Genomic DNA, 18,323 nt, shown 5'->3' with positions numbered 1-18,323 from the left:
TGAGCTTTAAGCGATCTAAAAGTACTTATGCTGTACTGTAAATGTAAAAATGTCTTCTATACTCATCACTCTGCACTTCTATGATTCCCACAAACTTGATATAAGGGAGAATAAAAAAAAAATGTAGGATAAGTCTTCATACATTGACTTAGGAACCTTTGGTACAGCACAAATCATATTTGCAAGTCTCAAAAAAATACCGCAAATACTGAATATTTGGGAGGGGAGGATGGAACGTAACAACTGCAACAGCCGGGGGATTATTGCAACATTTAATTCCTTCAAATTCTTCTGCAAGATTACCCAGTTTCAAAATAATAATAAGTGGAAGCAGGAAAACCCGGTCTACACAGTGTCACTGACAGATTATATGAAATTCTTAGTACCATCATCATGAACCTGTAGTGTGTTCACCCAATTACTTCCAGCCATCACAGGGCATCCCACTATGCTGCACTCACATCATTCTCCAGGGTTGTGGTGGCCTATTGGAAATATCATTGCTAGGCAATCGCCGACTAAGGTCTGAGTTCCACTCAAACTCAATAGTTTCTCGTAGCGTCTCCAAGATTACCCTCCTTGAGAGCTAAGGATATGGGGTTTGGGAGAGCCTATAGGTCTGCCTATTAAGTCATGAGCAGCCATTGTCTGGCTTACCCTGGTCATCATATGTATGGTATATACTGTACAGTACTGTACTATATGGTCAGTCTCTAGAGTCTAGGGCATTGTCACTATCCCTTGCCTCTACCATTCATGAGAGGCCTTTGAAACCTTTAAAGGGTTTCTTCGAGTATAGGGGAAATTGCTATTCCTCTTATATCATGAGCTTTCATCTTAAATAGGGGCAGAGAGCTTTCATCTAGATTACTCTTTGCTAAACTTATCAACCACTTTCATGACAACATTTAATTGGAACTTGATTGTCTCATATAGCACAAAAAAGTTTCTTAACATTGTATGTGAATTACCCTACTATTTGTCCCATCCTGCTGAGACCGTCGGCCAGGACGTTCCTCTTTCCTGGAATGAACCTTGCTGAAATTCTGATCTGCTCCCCTTCGGCCCATTCCACAAGTTCCAACATGAAGACGCACAACTCCTTCGATTTTAGTCCTCCCTGCTTCTTTATGTAGGCCACCACCGTGGCGTTGTCGCACATCAGTGCTACTGTGTTCCCCCGGAGTAGATGGGCAAACTCCCGGCATGCCCTTCGCAATGCCCTCATTTCTAGAACGTTTATGTGTTGGGTTTTCTCCTCGACTGTCCAACTTTCTCTTGCTGATCTTCCGAGGAGATAGGCACCCCACCCCTCCTTGGATGCGTCTGTGAACAGGAGGGTGTTCGATCTGACGCACCACCACTCCAGGGTTCCTTTCGTCTCCGGGAAAACTGGAATCACTTTGTGAGAGGAGTCTCTGGTTCCAGAGCTCTTGGAGATTCCACTGGACACCCCTGAGTTTGAGTCTCCCCTGGGGGACCAGTTTCTCCAATGACACTAGGTGGCCTATCAGTCTCTGCCAGTCCTTCGCTCTCCTGGGCTGGCCCGACAGGAAGGGACGGAGGATATGGTCTAAGTTGCCTAGTCTCTCCCCGGAAGGGAAGGTTCTCGCCAACCAGGGGTCTAGGACTATTCCGAGGTAGGTCATCCTGGTGGAGGGTATCAATTGGGACTTCTCCAGGTTGATGATGATACCCAAGACGTTGCAGAACCGCAGTAGCTTCGCGCCTTGCTCCCTCAGTACTTCCCCTGAGGCTGAAAGTAACAACCATTCGTCCAGGTACCGAATCAGGTGGATACCCTGTTCGTGTGCCCAGGCTGAGACAGTTGTGAAGACTCTCGTGAAGACCTGAGGTGCCGTTGACAACCCGAAGCAGAGGGTCTTGAACTACAACGTCTGGGAGCCCCATTTCACCCTCAGGTATTTCCTGCTGGAGGGATGAACTGGAATCTGGAAGTATGCGTCCTTGAGGTCTATGGACATCATGAAGTCCCCTTCCCTCAAGGACGCTAGGACCGACTTCGGGGTGTCCATCTTGAAGTCGGTCTTGTGCACAAACTTGTTGAAGGCTGAGAGGTCTATGACTGGTCTCCAGCCCCCCTGTGGCTTTCTCCACAAGGAAGAGCCTGCTGTAGAACCCGGGACCTGGATTCTTGACTGGCTCTACCACCCCTTTCACCATCATCGCAGATATTTCCTCTTGCAGGGCTGCCCTTCTCAAGGGGTCTTTGGGAGCCAACCACTCTGCCTGTTGATCTGGCATTAGGGGTGGGGGGTCTGCTAGGAAGGGTAACCTGTACCGCTCTTTCAAGACTGCTAAGGTCCACGGGTCTGCCCCATGATCCTTCCATGCTTGCCAAGAATGTCTGAGGCATCCCCCTCACCTGAGGCTTCGGCAGGAGTAGGGGGTCTCTCCCCTTATCTTCTTCTAGAGGCGCGGCCTGACCGCCCTATTCTGGCCGCTGCGTAGGAAGGCCTAAACGAAGACTGAGGCGGGGCTGTTCCCCTACTGGAGGGGTGCGGTGGCTGCAACCAGGCCGTAGTAGGGACGTCTCTCCAGGGCTGGCTAGGCGAAGCCCGAGGAGGGCGGGGAACGTCGGAGGTGGTTCTTCTGTGGGTGTGTCTTCTCGCTGGAGGGGGTCTGGAATCTCCCGTGTCCTTCAGTTTCCTGACCCGTTCGATTGTTTCTTCTGCCACCTTCAGGGAGAAAATTGAATCGTCCCACAGGGGCAGACTCCTCAAGGACCTCGCTTCCCTGTCGGGGAGGCGCCTGGTGAGCTTATTGAGGACTGTGTCTCTCCTGCGCAGAACCCAGTTGGCGGCCTGTGCGAGGGACTGGTATGACAAGAACTTCATGGCCTTACCTCCAGAGCTAATCAACTCCTTCAGTAAGGCCTGGTTCTCTGGGATAGTAAGGTCGTAGGAGGACTGGACGCCTACTAGCGTGGAAGCCCACCAGTCCAACCAAGAAGACACGTTTACGAGGTCCTTAGCTATCTCCTCCATCATGGTCGCTTCTGACGGAGAGAAACAGACTGGTGCTGTAGAGTCCCTTTCTTCCGCTGCTCCTTGGCCTAAAACGGCAACTGCCGGCTCCACCGTACAAGCACCTGCACGATGTCCTTCCGGCAGGTAGAACTTGCTCTGCGACTTCAGGCTTTGAAGCAGCTTGGAGGAACTCTGGATCTTGGGGGCTTCCGCATGGTTGGCCACCATTTTATTCATGTGGGCCCTACCTAGCCTAACGTCCCTGGCTAACGGGAGTTCTCTGCTGGACGGGGGCATCCACTAGCCTCCTGAGACTCGATTGTCGTAACTCCTCGGGAGAAGGCTCGGGCTCGTTCAACCTATGGTGTCTCCTGATGAGCCCTATCATCCGCCTGTAGGCTGACACCTCCGCTGCCGAACCCTCTGCATGGTCGTTCAGCTCCTCCGTAGGACGCCCAACTGCTTGAGGCGGGGTCCCTCCGACGGACGCCTCCGTACGGGGGGAAGGAGGCGACTTGATCCGCTCCAACTGCTGTGGCACTGAACGTAGGTCTATCCTTCCTCGCGGAGGTCCAGGCATCCGTGGGTCTACTCGACGAGGGGAGTCGGTTCTCACGATCCTGCCCATTCGAAGATAACTTGGGGGTCGGGACGAGGCTGCCAGACCGAGGGGGCGACTCTCTCCACTGGGCGGATAGAGCCGGAACCCTTGCGGGCTTATGCCTGTCCGCTGGGACCTGAAGCGACGACTCCCTCCGTCGGTCGTATCTGCTGTAGGATGTGTATCTCTCCGGCGAACGAGTACTAGGGTGCCAACTTGAGGAGCCCGGCACTGCCGACAACTCGATGAGCTTACTGCGTGGGATGACCACCCAGTCTTCCCCCGGGGAGCCACTTCTCCTATATTTTCTTCTGGGGGATCGGGACCGTCTACCCCCATGGCGGGACCTGGAGGGGGAGCGAGAACGGGAGTGTCTCCTGCGGGACCTCTCGAAACGTCTATGAAGTTTCCTACGGGCCTCGTCCTCCGAGGAGCAAGAAAGGACTTCGGCCGAAGATACCGACGATCTGTAGGACCTCGCCAGCGGGCCCGACTCGCGTCGCATCGTTGGGGGGGGTCCACTCGGCGCTTGATGGAAGGCGGGGGCTGCAAGAAAACGTCCGGAAGTGTAGCTGAAGGCGCTAGAGGGGAGCGCGGGCATTCTTCGTTGGGGGACCAGGTTCCAAAGTCTTCTTCCATCCTCAACGGGGACCTGAAGGGCGTCTTCGGCAGTACCCCCGTGAGGTAAAAACAGTTTTACCCCACATGGGGTCATCTGAGGAGACGGCCCGTCTCTTCAGATGACCCCATGTGGGGTAAAACTGTTTGCACCAGGGCTTCGTCCCCCGCACACACTCCCGACCCTCCCTCAGGCCCCTCACTTGCCTGGGATGACGCCACAACACCACTATCCTACAACTCTGACTTCTGGGGAAGGGCCACAGGCCTCTTCTCCGCAACGGACTTACCTTGTCCCCTACTCTGGGTAGGGGAAGGTGGTAGGGAGGCTCGGTCTGACAACACGCCAGGCGAAGTAAGAGAAGAGACATTCAGCTTCTTCGGTGACCTCTTCGGCGCCTTGGTGCCGTAACGCACCCACTGCACCTCATTCCAGGACACGCACTCCAGACACGTGGCCGTAGGGGAGCACACACTGCCCCTACACGACGAACACAAGGAGTGCGGATCTACTTCAGGTTTCAACAGGAAAGCACCACACGATTTACCGGCCATAGGCCCAGGACAACGGTGGGGATGCTCCATCACACACTAGTAACGCACCACGAGACACAGGAACGCAGAGGGAAAGAATAAGCTAAAGCACAAAGGTACCACGTGGGGACCGCGTGAGACACAAAGGGAAGTCAGGGACACAAAGGGTCGCACTGGGTTAAGGAGAGCGTCGAGATGATATCCCGACGCGACCAGAGAACTTACTGGAGGTTGAGACCTGAGCTAGTATGCTCTCTGACCCGGGGTTAGCCTCAGGGCGCGTATCCCTCCGCCTGAGGTTACCCCTCATAGAAAACGGGAATAGGGTAAACTACACAAAACTCTGGTCAGATGGGAGGAGATCCCAGATACTCCTAAGAAAGTAGTTTGAGGTAAGTACTCCGTGTTGGAACAACTTTTTTTTCAGCTCCAGTGGTTTCTTCCATATAACTTTTGAAGGTTTGTATATCAGCAGACACACGTCAGCTCAGGCATAAGAAAAAGGAAGTTCAACCGTATTTCCCCATTATTATTATTACCAGCTAAACTACAACCCTAGTTAGAAAAGAAGGATGCTAAAGGCCAAAGGGCTCCAACAGTGAGATAAGGAAATAAATAACTATAACAGAAGTAATAAACAATTGAAAGTAAAATATTTTACAAACAATAACAACAATAAAGTAGATCATTTATATATAAACTGTAAAAATAGACATATCACCCTGTTCAACATAAAAACATTTGCTGCATGTCTGAACTTTTGAAGTTCCATCAATTCAACTTCCTGATTAGGAAGATCATTCCACAACTTGGTCACATCACTGGAATAAAACTTCTAGAATACTGTACTGTGAAGTACTGAGCCTTATGATGGAGAAGGCATGACTATCAAAATTAACTGCATACCTAGCAATTACAAACAGGATGGAACTGTCCAGAAAGATTTTAATCCAAAGTATGGTAAGAATTATGAAAACTCTTATGCAACATGCACAATGAACTAATTGAACAAGAGTGCCAGAAATTTATTCAATATCTAGAACAGGAATAAGAAATTTATTAGACAGTAAGTTCCTGTCCAACAAATTAAAATGAGATTTAGTAGCTGAATACCAGACAGGAGAACAATACTCGAAACAAGGCAGAATGAAGGAATTAAAACACTTCAGAATAAATTGATCACTGAAAATCTTAAAAGATTTTCTAAATAAGCCAAATTTATTTGCAATTGAAGAAGAAACAGACCAAATGTCTTCGACAATAATAAATTTGCTATCGAGAATCACACCTAAATTTTCAGAAGTCATACAGACTTAACGAAACATTATCAATGCTAAAATGTTATTTTCCTTAGTAAAATAAATTTTTGAATATACTTACCCGATGATCATGTAGCTGTCAACTCTGTTGCCCGACAGAAATCTAAGGTCGGGATACGCCAGCGATCGCTATACAGGTGGGGGTGTACACAACAGCGCCATCTGTCGAGTAGGTACTCAGGTACTTCTTGTCAACAAGAACTCAATTTTCTCCTCGGTCCACTGGTTCTCTATGGGGAGGAAGGGAGGGTCCTTAAATTCATGATCATCGGGTAAGTATATTCAAAAATTTATTTTACTAAGGAAAATAACATTTTTCAATATTAATCTTACCCGATGATCATGTAGCTGATTCACACCCAGGGGGGTGGGTGGAGACCAGCATACATGTTAACATTAGAAGCTAAGTATCCCGTATTTCATTTTAGCAGTTATTCAAAATAACAAACATAAAATAAATAAGTACCTGGTAAGGAAGTCGACTTGAACCATTACTCTGCCTTTTTAAGTACGTCTTCCTTACTGAGCCTAGCGATCCTCTTAGGATGCTGAGCGACTCCTAGGTGCTGAAGTATGAAGGGCTGCAACCCATACTAAAGGACCTCATCACAACCTCTAATCTAGGCGCTTCTCAAGAAAGAATTTGACCGCCCGCCAAATCAACCAGGATTCGGAAGGCTTCTTAGCCTTCCGTACAACCCAAAAAACAACAATAAAAAGCATTTCAAGAGAAAGATTAAAAAAGGTTATGGGATTATGGGAATGTAGTGGTTGAGCCCTCACCTACTACTGCACTCGCTGCTACGAATGGTCCCAGGGTGTAGCAGTTCTCGTAAAGAGACTGGACATCTTTGAGGTAAAATGATGCGAACACTGACTTGCTTCTCCAATAGGTTGCATCCATAACACTCTGCAGAGAACGGTTCTGTTTGAAGGCCACTGAAGTAGCGACAGCCCTAACTTCATGTGTCCTTACCTTCAGCAAAGCAAGGTCTTCTTCCTTCAGATGAGAATGGGCCTCTCTAATCAAAAGCCTGATGTAATAAGAAACTGCGTTCTTAGACATCGGTAAAGCAGGTTTCTTGATAGAACACCATAAAGCTTCTGATTGTCCTCGTAATGGCTTTGTACGTCTTAAATAGTACTTAAGAGCTCTTACTGGGCAAAGTACTCTCTCTAGTTCGTTCCCCACCAAGTTGGACAGGCTTGGGATCTCGAACGACTTGGGCCAAGGACGAGAAGGAAGCTCGTTTTTAGCTAAAAAACCAAGCTGCAAGGAACATGTAGCCGTTTCAGATGTAAAACCTATGTTCCTGCTGAAGGCGTGAATCTCACTGACTCTTTTAGCTGTTGCTAAGCAAACGAGGAAAAGAGTCTTTAATGTGAGATCCTTAAAAGAGGCTGATTGAAGCGGTTCGAACCTTGCTGACATCAGGAACCTTAAAACCACGTCTAGGTTCCAGCCTGGTGTGGTCAACCGACGCTCCTTTGAGGTCTCAAAAGACTTAAGGAGGTCCTGTAGATCTTTGTTGGTGGAAAGATCTAAGCCTCTGTGGCGGAAGACCGCTGCCAACATGCTTCTGTAACCTTTGATCGTAGGAGCTGATAGGGATCTTACATTCCTTAGATGTAAAAGGAAGTCAGCTATCTGCGTTACAGAGGTACTGGTTGAGGAAACTGCATTCGCCTTGCACCAGCTTCGGAAGACTTCCCATTTTGACTGATAGACTTTGAGAGTGGATGTCCTCCTTGCTCTGGCAATCGCTCTGGCTGCCTCCTTCGAAAAGCCTCTAGCTCTTGAGAGTCTTTCGATAGTCTGAAGGCAGTCAGACGAAGAGCGTGGAGGCTTGGGTGTACCTTCTTTACGTGCGGCTGACGCAGAAGGTCCACTCTTAGAGGAAGAGTCCTGGGAACGTCCACTAGCCATTGCAGTACCTCGGTGAACCATTCTCTCGCGGGCCAGAGGGGAGCAACCAACGTCAACCGTGTCCCTTCGTGAGAGGCGAACTTCTGTAGTACCCTGTTGACAATCTTGAACGGAGGGAACGCATACAGGTCTAGATGGGACCAATCCAGAAGAAAGGCATCCACGTGAACTGCTGCTGGGTCTGGAATCGGAGAACAATACATCGGGAGCCTCTTGGTCATCGAGGTAGCGAATAGATCTATGGTGGGCTGACCCCACAGGGCCCATAGTCTGCTGCAAACATTCTTGTGAAGGGTCCACTCTGTGGGGATGACCTGACCCTTCCGGCTGAGGCGATCTGCCATGACATTCATGTCGCCCTGAATGAACCTCGTTACCAGCGAAATCTTTCGATCTTTTGACCAAATGAGGAGGTCCCTTGCGATCTCGAACAACTTCCTCGAATGAGTCCCTCCTTGCTTGGAGATGTACGCCAATGCTGTGGTGTTGTCGGAGTTCACCTCCACCACCTTGCTTAGATGGAGGGACTTGAAGTTTATCAAGGCCAGATGAACTGCCAAAAGCTCCTTGCAGTTGATGTGAAGTGTTCTTTGCTCCTGATTCCACGTGCCCGAGCATTCCTGTCCGTCCAGTGTCGCACCCCAGCCCGTGTCCGATGCGTCCGAGAAGAGACGGTGGTCGGGGGTCTGAACAGCCAATGGTAGACCTTCCTTGAGAAGAATGCTGTTCTTCCACCACGTCAGTGTAGACCTCATCTCTTTGGAAATAGGCACTGAGACCGCCTCTAGCGTCATGTCCTTTCTCCAGTGAGCAGCTAGATGATACTGAAGGGGGCGGAGGTGGAGTCTCCCTAACTCGATGAACTGGGCCAGCGATGAAAGTGTCCCTGTTAGACTCATCCACTGCCTGACTGAACATCGGTTCCTTCTCAGCATGCTCTGGATGCATTCTAGGGCTTGACTGATCCTTGGGGCCGACGGAAAAGCCCGAAAAGCTCGACTCTGAATCTCCATACCTAGATAGACAATGGTTTGGGATGGGACGAGTTGGGACTTCTCTATATTGACCAGGAGACCCAATTCCTTGGTCAGATCCATAGTCCATCTGAGATTCTCCAGACAGCGACGACTTGACGGAGCTCTTAAAAGCCAGTCGTCCAAATAGAGGGAGGCTCTGATGTCTGCCAAGTGAAGGAATTTGGCAATATTCCTCATCAGTTTGGTAAACACAAGAGGTGCCGTGCTTAGGCCAAAGCACAGGGCTTGGAACTGGTACACGACCCTTCCAAAGACGAACCTTAGGAAAGGTTGGGAGTCTGGATGGACGGGGACATGAAAGTACGCGTCTTTCAGGTCTAACGAGACCATCCAGTCTTCCTTCCTGACCGCTGCTAGGACCGACTTCGTCGTCTCCATTGTGAACGTCTGCTTGGTGACAAAAGCATTGAGAGCACTGACGTCCAGCACCGGTCTCCAACCTCCTGTCTTCTTCGCTACCAGGAAGAGACGGTTGTAGAAGCCCGGGGATTGATGGTTCCGGACTATGACTACCGCTCCCTTTTGTAGCAAGAGCGACACCTCTTGTTGCAACGCTAGCCTCTTGTCCTTCTCCTTGTAGTTGGGAGAGAGGTTGATGGGAGACGTTGCTAGAGGGGGACTGTGGCAGAACGGAATCCTGTACCCCTCCCTTAGCAACTTCACAGACTGAGCGTCTGCACCTCTGCTCTCCCAAGCTTGCCAGAAGTTCTTGAGCCTGGCTCCCACTGCTGTCTGGAGAGGTAGGCAGTCAGATTCTGCCTTTTGAGGACTTGGAACCCTTCTTCGATTTGCCACGGTGACTGTCGGCACGGGTACCTCCTCTGCTGGAGGTTCTGCCACGAAAGGGCGGGATGAACCTAGACGCTGGTGTGTCCATCCTAGGTCTAGGCACGGAAGGTAAAGCTTTAGCCTTACGTGCGGAGGACACCACCAGGTCATGGGTATCCTTCTGGATCAACGAGGCAGCCATCCCCTTGATCAGCTCTTCCGTAAAGAGACACTTGGAGAGCGGAGCAAACAACAACTCCGACTTCTGGCAAGGAGTGATCCCAGCCGACAAGAAGGAGCAAAGATGTTCTCTCTTCTTAAGCACTCCCGACACGTACGAAGCCGCAAGCTCACCAGACCCATCCCGAATGGCTTTGTCCATGCTAGACATGATAAGCATGGCAGAGTCCTTATCCGAAGGGGAAGTCTTTCTGCTTAACGCTCCCAAACACCAATCGAGGAAGTTGAAGATCTCAAAAGCACAAAAGACTCCCTTCAACAGATGATCCATGTCAGAAAAGGACCAGCAAATCTTAGATCGTCTCATAGCCAGCCTGCGGGGAGAGTCAACCAGACTTGAGAAGTCGCCCTGGGCAGAGGCAGGAACTCCCAAGCCGGGTTCCTCTCCCGTGGCATACCAGACGCTAGATTTGGAAGCAAGCTTGGTAGGCGGAAAGATGAAAGCAGTCTTTCCCAGCTGCTTCTTGGACTGCAACCACTCTCCCATAACCCTCAAAGCTCTCTTGGATGAGCGGGCGAGTACAAGTTTGGTGAAGGCAGGAGCTGCTGACTGCATGCCCAGAGCAAACTCGGAGGGAGGAGAGCGAGGGGTTGCAGACACAAACTGTTCCGGATACAAGTCCCTGAACAAGGCAAGGACTTTCCGAAAGTCTAAGGAGGGAGGCGTAGACTTGGGTTCTTCTAAGTCGGAGTGCGGATCGTCCAAATGCGCAGCTTCGTCATCAGATACTCCATCATCCGAAAGCTGAGGAGGAAGTGGCAAAGGTGGAGCAGAAAGCTGAACGGCTGAATCCGGCAGCACGGGTGCATGCGTAGCTGCTGCGGATCCAACATCATGCCGCTGCTGGTCAGTCTGCGAGCTGGCAACAACAAAAGCAGAGTGCTGGTGCGTAGGAGGGACTGCCGTGGGTTGCGGAGCATGCCGCATGGGTTGCGGAGCATGCCGCATTGTGTCAAAACACGGCAGCTCGACAGCACCTTCCCACTGCTGATGCGGTAGCTCACGCATGTCAACGGAGGGTGCAGCATGAACATGCGTCTGGCAGGGTCGACTGCGCATCGGTGGTGGAGCTCTCACAGGTGGAGTGTGGGAGCAGGCAGCCGCAGTATCTGCTGAGCGCACAACCGTGGCAGGTTGTAGGTTAACTGGTGCAGTGTCAACCTTCTCAGCACGATACTCCTGCATAAAGGAAGCAAGCTGAGACTGCATAGTCTGCAGCATGGACCACTTAGGATCTACCGTGGTTGGTGCGGCAACAGACGGAGTAGTTGCCTGCTGCGGAACCACTCTACCTCTCTTGGGAGGTGTGCAGTCTTCGGAAGACTGCGGCGAGTCCGAACTGACCCAGTGGCTACACCTGGGCCGTTGGACTCGCTCGGAAGGGACCTTACGCTTGAGAGGTCGTGAGACCTTGGTCCAACGTTTCTTCCTCGAAACTTCTTCCACAGACGAGGAATGATAGGGCTCATTCGTCTGTTTGTGGATGGGACGATCTCTGACAGATACGTCCGCAACCACTGAGGGTACATCCGTACGCTGATCAAGGCCTGCCGAACTCTTTGGTCCTTCGACATTGCTTCTCCCCTGGGCTTGGGAGCTTGCAAGAGGTCCCGGACTGGGAGGACGACTGGCACGAACAGATGTACCCTCATGCGCAACACTGACACTGACACTTTTCACTTCACTTGCACTCACTACACTTCCCACTGCACTTTGCGCTTTCAACTCTTTGACATCTGCCAAAAGTTGATTCCGGTCATTAGCTAATGACTCCACTCTGTCACCAAGAGCCTGAATGGCACGCATCATGTCCGCCATGGAGGGTTGAGCACTAGTAGCAGGGTCGGGAGTCACCACTACAGGGGAAGGAATAGGTTGAGGGGCATGGGGAGAGGAAAAATCAAAAGAGCGAGAAGAACTCCTCCTGATCCTATCCTTCTCTAGCCTACGTGCATTTTTAAGGAATTCGTTGAAATCGAATTCCGAAAGCCCAGCGCATTCCTCACATCGATCTTCCAATTGACAGGATTTACCCCTACAATTGGAACAAACGGTGTGAGGATCTATGGAGGCCTTCGGAAGACGCCTAGAACAAGCCCTAACGCTACACTGCCTGTACTTAGGGACTTGAGAATGGTCAGACATCTTGAATTGTAGAAATAGTCAAGGGGGAATTCCAAAATCTAGCAAAGTTCGTTAACAATTAATCCAAATTTAATCAAAAAGCTTGATAAGCTAATGATAAAGGTTCCTGAATAGCGAAGGCTAAAATCTAGAGCGAATACATCACCAAAATCGTGAAAAACAACTCCAGAAACAACAGCGTATCCAAGTAGGTCTTGCCGGTGGCACGACAGAGGAAAAATTGAGTTCTTGTTGACAAGAAGTACCTGAGTACCTACTCGACAGATGGCGCTGTTGTGTACACCCCCACCTGTATAGCGATCGCTGGCGTATCCCGACCTTAGATTTCTGTCGGGCAACAGAGTTGACCGCTACATGATCATCGGGTAAGATTAATATTGAAAAATAGGGATTTTGAGGAGCCACAGTCCTAAACCTACTTACAGTCATACTTTGAGTTTTGTTAGGGTTCAACTTCATGGCCTATAATTTGAACTACCCTAAAGCACACCACCTTACCTACAAAGGTATATCATTACTGAGGGGGCTAAAACTCCTGCGACAAGCTTGTTACCTCCGCGTAACATGGTTAGCAGATGCATCTGTCATTTAATGAACTAACCACAATATTTGCAGAGAATGATGAACAGAGCCTAGGATTCATTGCGTTCTGATATACTGCTATGTAAATGAAGGGTTGGGAAGCTGCAGAGGATGTCTTTCCTGGTAAGAACACAGCAATCTTCATCAGTTTAGTTGGGAGTAGCTTACCTTAGGCTAGGATACATGCCATTGACTTTTTTACCACTAAAGCAGAGGGGCAGAAGTGGTATAAAATGTTATTTTGATTATAAAATAAATTTTTGAATATACTTACCCGGTGATTATATAGCTGCAACTCTGTTGCTCGACAGACAACTCTACGGTAAAAACTCGCCAGCGATCGCTACACAGGTTGCGGGTGTGCCCAACAGCGCCATCTGTCGCCCAGATACCCAGCTCTCAATGTAAACAGAGACTCAATTTTCTCCTCGTCCCACTGCGTCTCTATTGGGGAGGAAGGGAGGGTCATTTAATTTATAATCACCGGGTAAGTATATTCAAAAATTTATTTTATAATCAAAATAAAATTTTTCAATATTTAACTTAGCCGGTGATTATATAGCTGATTCACACCCAGGGGGGTGGGTAGAGACTAGCAATATATGTTTACACTTTTATGAGCTAAGAGTTTTTATTTCATTTTAGAAGTTATCAAAATAACAAAAACAAAATAAATAGGTACCTGGTAAGGAAGTCGACTTGAACAATTACTCTGCCTTTTAAGTACGTCTTCATTACGGAGACTCGCGATCCTCTTAGGATGCTGATTGACCCCTAGGATCTGAAGTATCAAGGGTTGCAACCCATACAACAGGACCTCATCAAAACCCCTAATCTAGGCGCTCTCAAGAAATGACTTTGACCACCCGCCAAATCAACCAGGATGCGAAAGGCTTCTTAGCCTTCCGGACAACCCAAAAAACAACAATAAAAACATTTCAAGAGAAAGATTAAAAGGGTATGGAATTAGGGAATTGTAGTGGTTGAGCCCTCACCCACTACTGCACTCGCTGCTACGAATGGTCCCAGTGTGTAGCAGTCCTCGTAAAGAGACTGGACATCCTTTAGATAAAAAGACGCAAACACTGACTTGCTTCTCCAATAGGTTGCGTCCATTATACTTCGCAGAGATCTATTTTGCTTAAAGGCCACGGAAGTTGCGACAGCTCTAACTTCGTGTGTCCTCACCTTCAGTAATGCTTGGTCTTCCTCACTCAGATGGGAATGAGCTTCTCGTATTAACAGTCTGATAAAGTAGGATAAAGCATTCTTTGACATAGGCAAAGATGGTTTCTTAACTGAACACCATAAAGCTTCAGATTGACCTCGTAAAGGTTTAGTTCATTTTAAATAGAACTTAAGAGCTCTCACAGGGCATAAGACTCTTTCTAGTTCATTGCCTACCATATTCGATAAGCTGGGGATATCGAACGATTTTGGCCAAGGTCGAGAAGGCAGCTCATTTTTGGCTAGAAAACCAAGTTGTAGCGAACATGTAGCTTTTTCTGACGAAAATCCGATGTTCTTGCTGAAGGCGTGAATCTCACTGACTCTTTTAGCTGTGGCTAAGCATACCAGGAAAAGTGTCTTTAAGGTGAGATCTTTCAGGGAGGCTGATTGTAGAGGCTCAAACCTGTCTAACATGAGGAATCTTAGTACCACGTCTAAATTCCAACCAGGTGTAACCAAACGACGCTCCTTCGTGGTCTCAAAAGACTTAAGGAGGTCCTGTAGATCTTTATTGTTGGAAAGATCTAAGCCTCTATGCCGGAAGACCGATGCCAACATGCTTCTGTAGCCCTTGATAGTGGGAGCTGAAAGTGATCGTTCTTTTCTCAGGTATAAGAGAAAGTCAGCTATTTGAGCTACAGAGGTACTGGTTGAGGATACAGATACTGACTTGCACCAGTTTCGGAAGACTTCCCAGTTCGATTGGTAGACTCTAAGGGTGGATGTTCTCCTTGCTCTAGCAATCGCACTGGCTGCCTCCTTCGAAAAGCCTCTAGCTCTTGAGAGTCTTTCGATAGTCTGAAGGCAGTCAGACGAAGAGCGTGGAGGCTTTGGTGTACCTTCTTTACGTGTGGCTGACGTAGAAGGTCCACCCTTAGAGGAAGACTTCTGGGAACGTCTACTAGCCATCGAAGTACCTCGGTGAACCATTCTCTCGCGGGCCAGAGGGGAGCAACTAGCGTCAATCTTGTCCCTTCGTGAGAGGCGAACTTCTGCAGTACCTTGTTGACAATTTTGAACGGTGGGAACGCGTATAGATCTAGATGCGACCAATCTAGGAGAAAAGCATCTATATGTATTGCTGCTGGGTCCGGGATTGGTGAGCAATATATTGGGAGCCTCTTGGTCATCGAGGTTGCAAAGAGATCTATGGTTGGTTGGCCCCAAGTGGCCCAAAGTCTCTTGCATACATCCTTGTGGAGGGTCCATTCCGTTGGAATTACTTGCCCCTTCCGACTGAGACAATCTGCCATGACATTCAAGTTGCCTTGGATGAACCTCGTTACTAGTGATATGTTTTGACCTTTTGACCAGATGAGCAGGTCCCTTGCGATCTCGTACAACGTCAGTGAGTGGGTCCCTCCTTGTTTGGAGATGTACGCCAAGGCAGTGGTGTTGTCCGAGTTCACTTCCACCACTTTGCCTCGAAGGAGAGACCTGAAGCTTTTCAAGGCCAGATGTACTGCCAGTAGCTCCTTGCAGTTGATATGCATTATTCTTTGACTCGAGTTCCACAGTCCCGAACATTCCCAACCGTCTAATGTCGCGCCCCAGCCTACGTCCGATGCGTCCGAGAAGAGAACGTGGTTGGGAGTCTGAACAGCCAGGGGAAGACCCTCTCTTAGGTTGATACTGTCCTTCCACCAAGTCAGGCAAGACTTCATCTTCTCGGAAATGGGGATCGAGACCGCTTCTAGCGTCTTGTCCTTTTTCCAGTGAAATGCCAGATGGTATTGAAGAGGACGGAGGTGTAGTCTTCCTAATGACACAAATTGTTCCAGGGATGATAGCGTCCCTACCAGACTCATCCACTTCCTGACTGAACATTTTTCCTTCTTCAGCATTTTCTGGATGCATAACTGGGCTTGGCTTATTCTGGGGGCCGACGGAAAAGCCCGAAAAGCTAGACTGTGAATCTCCATCCCTAAATACACAATAGTTTGGGATGGGACCAGTTGTGACTTTTCCATATTGACAAGGAGACCCAATTCCTTGGTCAGATCTAGAGTCCACTTTAGATCCTTCAGACAGCGACGACTGGAAGAAGCTCTGAGAAGCCAGTCGTCCAAATAGAGGGAGGCTCGGATGTCCGATAAATGAAGGAATTTGGCTACATTCCTCATCAGCCTCGTAAACACAAGAGGAGCTGTGCTTAGGCCAAAGCACAGGGCTTGAAACTGGTAGACAACCTTTTCGAAAACGAATCTCAGAAAAGGTTGGGAGTCCGGGTGGATGGGGACGTGGAAGTAGGCGTCTCTTAGGTCTAACGAGACCATCCAGTCTTCCTTTCTGACCGCTGCTAAGACTGACTTTGTGGTCTCCATGGAGAACGTCTGCTTTGTGACAAAGACATTCAGAGCACTGACGTCTAGCACCGGCCTCCACCCTCCTGTCTTCTTTGGCACCAAGAAGAGTCGGTTGTAGAATCCCGGAGTTTGAAGGTCCGAGACTTTGACCACCGCTCCCTTCTCTAGTAAAAGAGACACTTCCTGTTTCAAGGCTTGTCTCTTTTCTTCCTCTCTGTACCTGGGAGAGAGAGAGATAGGAGACGTTGCTAGAGGGGGTTTCCGTACAAAAGGGATCTTGTACCCCTCTCTGAGCAACTTCACAGATTGTGCATCTGCGCCTCTCTTTTCCCAGGTCTGCCAGAAGTTCTTGAGTCTGGCTCCCACTGCTGTCTGAAGATGCGGGCAGTCAGACTCTGCCCTTAAAGGACTTGGATCCTTTCTTCCTTCCTCGATTCCCTTCGGCACGAGCACCTCCTCTGCTGGAGGCTCTGCCACGAAAGGGCGGAATAAAACGGGACGCTGGAGTGTCCATCCTTGGTCTAGCTGACAAGGTAGGCAAAGGGGGAGCTTTGCGAGCGGAGGACGCAACAAGGTCGTGAGTGTCCTTCTGTATCAATGAAGCGGCTATTTCCTTAATCAGGTCTTCTGGAAAAAGGCACTTTGAAAGAGGAGCAAAAAGAAGCTCGGACCTCTGGCACGGTGTAACTCCAGCTGAAAGGAATGAGCATAGGTTTTCACGCTTTTTAAGGACTCCGGACACAAAAGATGCAGCAAGCTCATTAGACCCATCACGTACGGCCTTGTCCATGCAGGACATAATGAGCAATGAAGTCTCTTTCTCTGTTGGAAAGATCTTCCTGCTTAGGGCTCCTAGACACCAGTCTAAGAAGTTAAAAACTTCGAAGGCCCTAAAGATACCTTTCAAAAGGTGGTCCAGGTCCGAAGATGACCAACATATCTTTGAGCGTCTCATGGCAAGGCGGCGGGGAGAGTCTACAAGACTTGAGAAGTCGCCCTGGGCAGAGGCAGGAACTCCCAAGCCGAGAACTTCTCCCGTGGCATACCAGACGCTCGATCTAGAAGAGAGTCTAGCAGGGGAAAACGCAAAGGCTGTCTTCCCTAAACTCTTCTTGGACTGCAACCATTCTCCTATCACCCGCAAAGCTCTCTTGGACGAGCGTGCGAGGACGAGTCTAGTAAAGGCAGGAGTGGTAGACGGCATGCCTAACACAAACTCTGACGGCGGAGAACGAGGAGCTACAGAAACAAACTGGTCCGGAAACAGCTCTTTGAAAATGGCCAAAACTTTCCTAAAGTCCAAAGAGGGTTGGGTAGGCTTAGGTTCGTCCAAATCCGATCGTGGTTCATCTATGTGTGCAGCAACATCATCATCAGAAAGTCCCTCATCCGATAACTGATGAGGAAACGGCAACGGAGTAGGTAACGGCTGGTTCGCTGAGTCCGGTAGCACAGGTGCATGCGTGACTGAGCCGGACGCAACATCATGGAACTGCTACCCAGTCTGTGAGCTGGCAACAACCATGGCAGCGCGGGGACGCACAGCGTCTACTCCAGACTGTCTGGACTGATGTGGGTGCGCAGTGGAAACCACACTGGGTTGCGGAGGTTGACGCACCGCGTCAAAACAAAGCCAATCTGACGGTTGCTGAACCTCCTGAACGTCAACGGCAACCTCCGTGCGTCGCTGAACGTCAACATGCGGCTGGCAGATCACACTGGAACGCATGGGTGAAGGAACTCTCTCAACTGGTGTGCGTGAGAAGGTTACCTCAGCGTCCACAGGACGCACAACCGATCGTGTGGAAGGTTGTTGGCTAGGTACTGCACCAACTGGTGCGGCGGCAACCTTCTCCGCACGAAAGTCCTGCATTAGAGACGTCAGTTTTGACTGCATGTCTTGCAGTAGAGACCACTTAGGGTCTACGGGAGCAGGTGCGGCGACAGACGGTGTTACTGTCTGAAGCGGTACCGCTTTGCCTCTCTTAGGCGGTGAGCAGTCATCGGATAACGGCAGCGAGTCCG

At 49.5% G+C, this 18,323-nt stretch overlaps 1 protein-coding gene across 4 annotated transcripts in view; it reads right to left on the bottom strand.

Moving 5' to 3' along the window:
- LOC137655693 (synaptic vesicle glycoprotein 2B-like) overlaps positions 1–18,323 on the bottom strand; it is a 132,862-nt gene that overhangs the window by 103,174 nt on the left and 11,365 nt on the right. The gene's annotated exons all lie outside the window — the stretch shown is intronic.

This window comes from Palaemon carinicauda, chromosome 16 (assembly GCF_036898095.1).
Source record: "Palaemon carinicauda isolate YSFRI2023 chromosome 16, ASM3689809v2, whole genome shotgun sequence".
Lineage (NCBI taxonomy): Eukaryota > Metazoa > Arthropoda > Malacostraca > Decapoda > Palaemonidae > Palaemon > Palaemon carinicauda.
The sequence above is the reverse complement of the archived record's forward strand: the minus strand, read 5'-3'. Positions and strand labels throughout refer to the sequence as shown.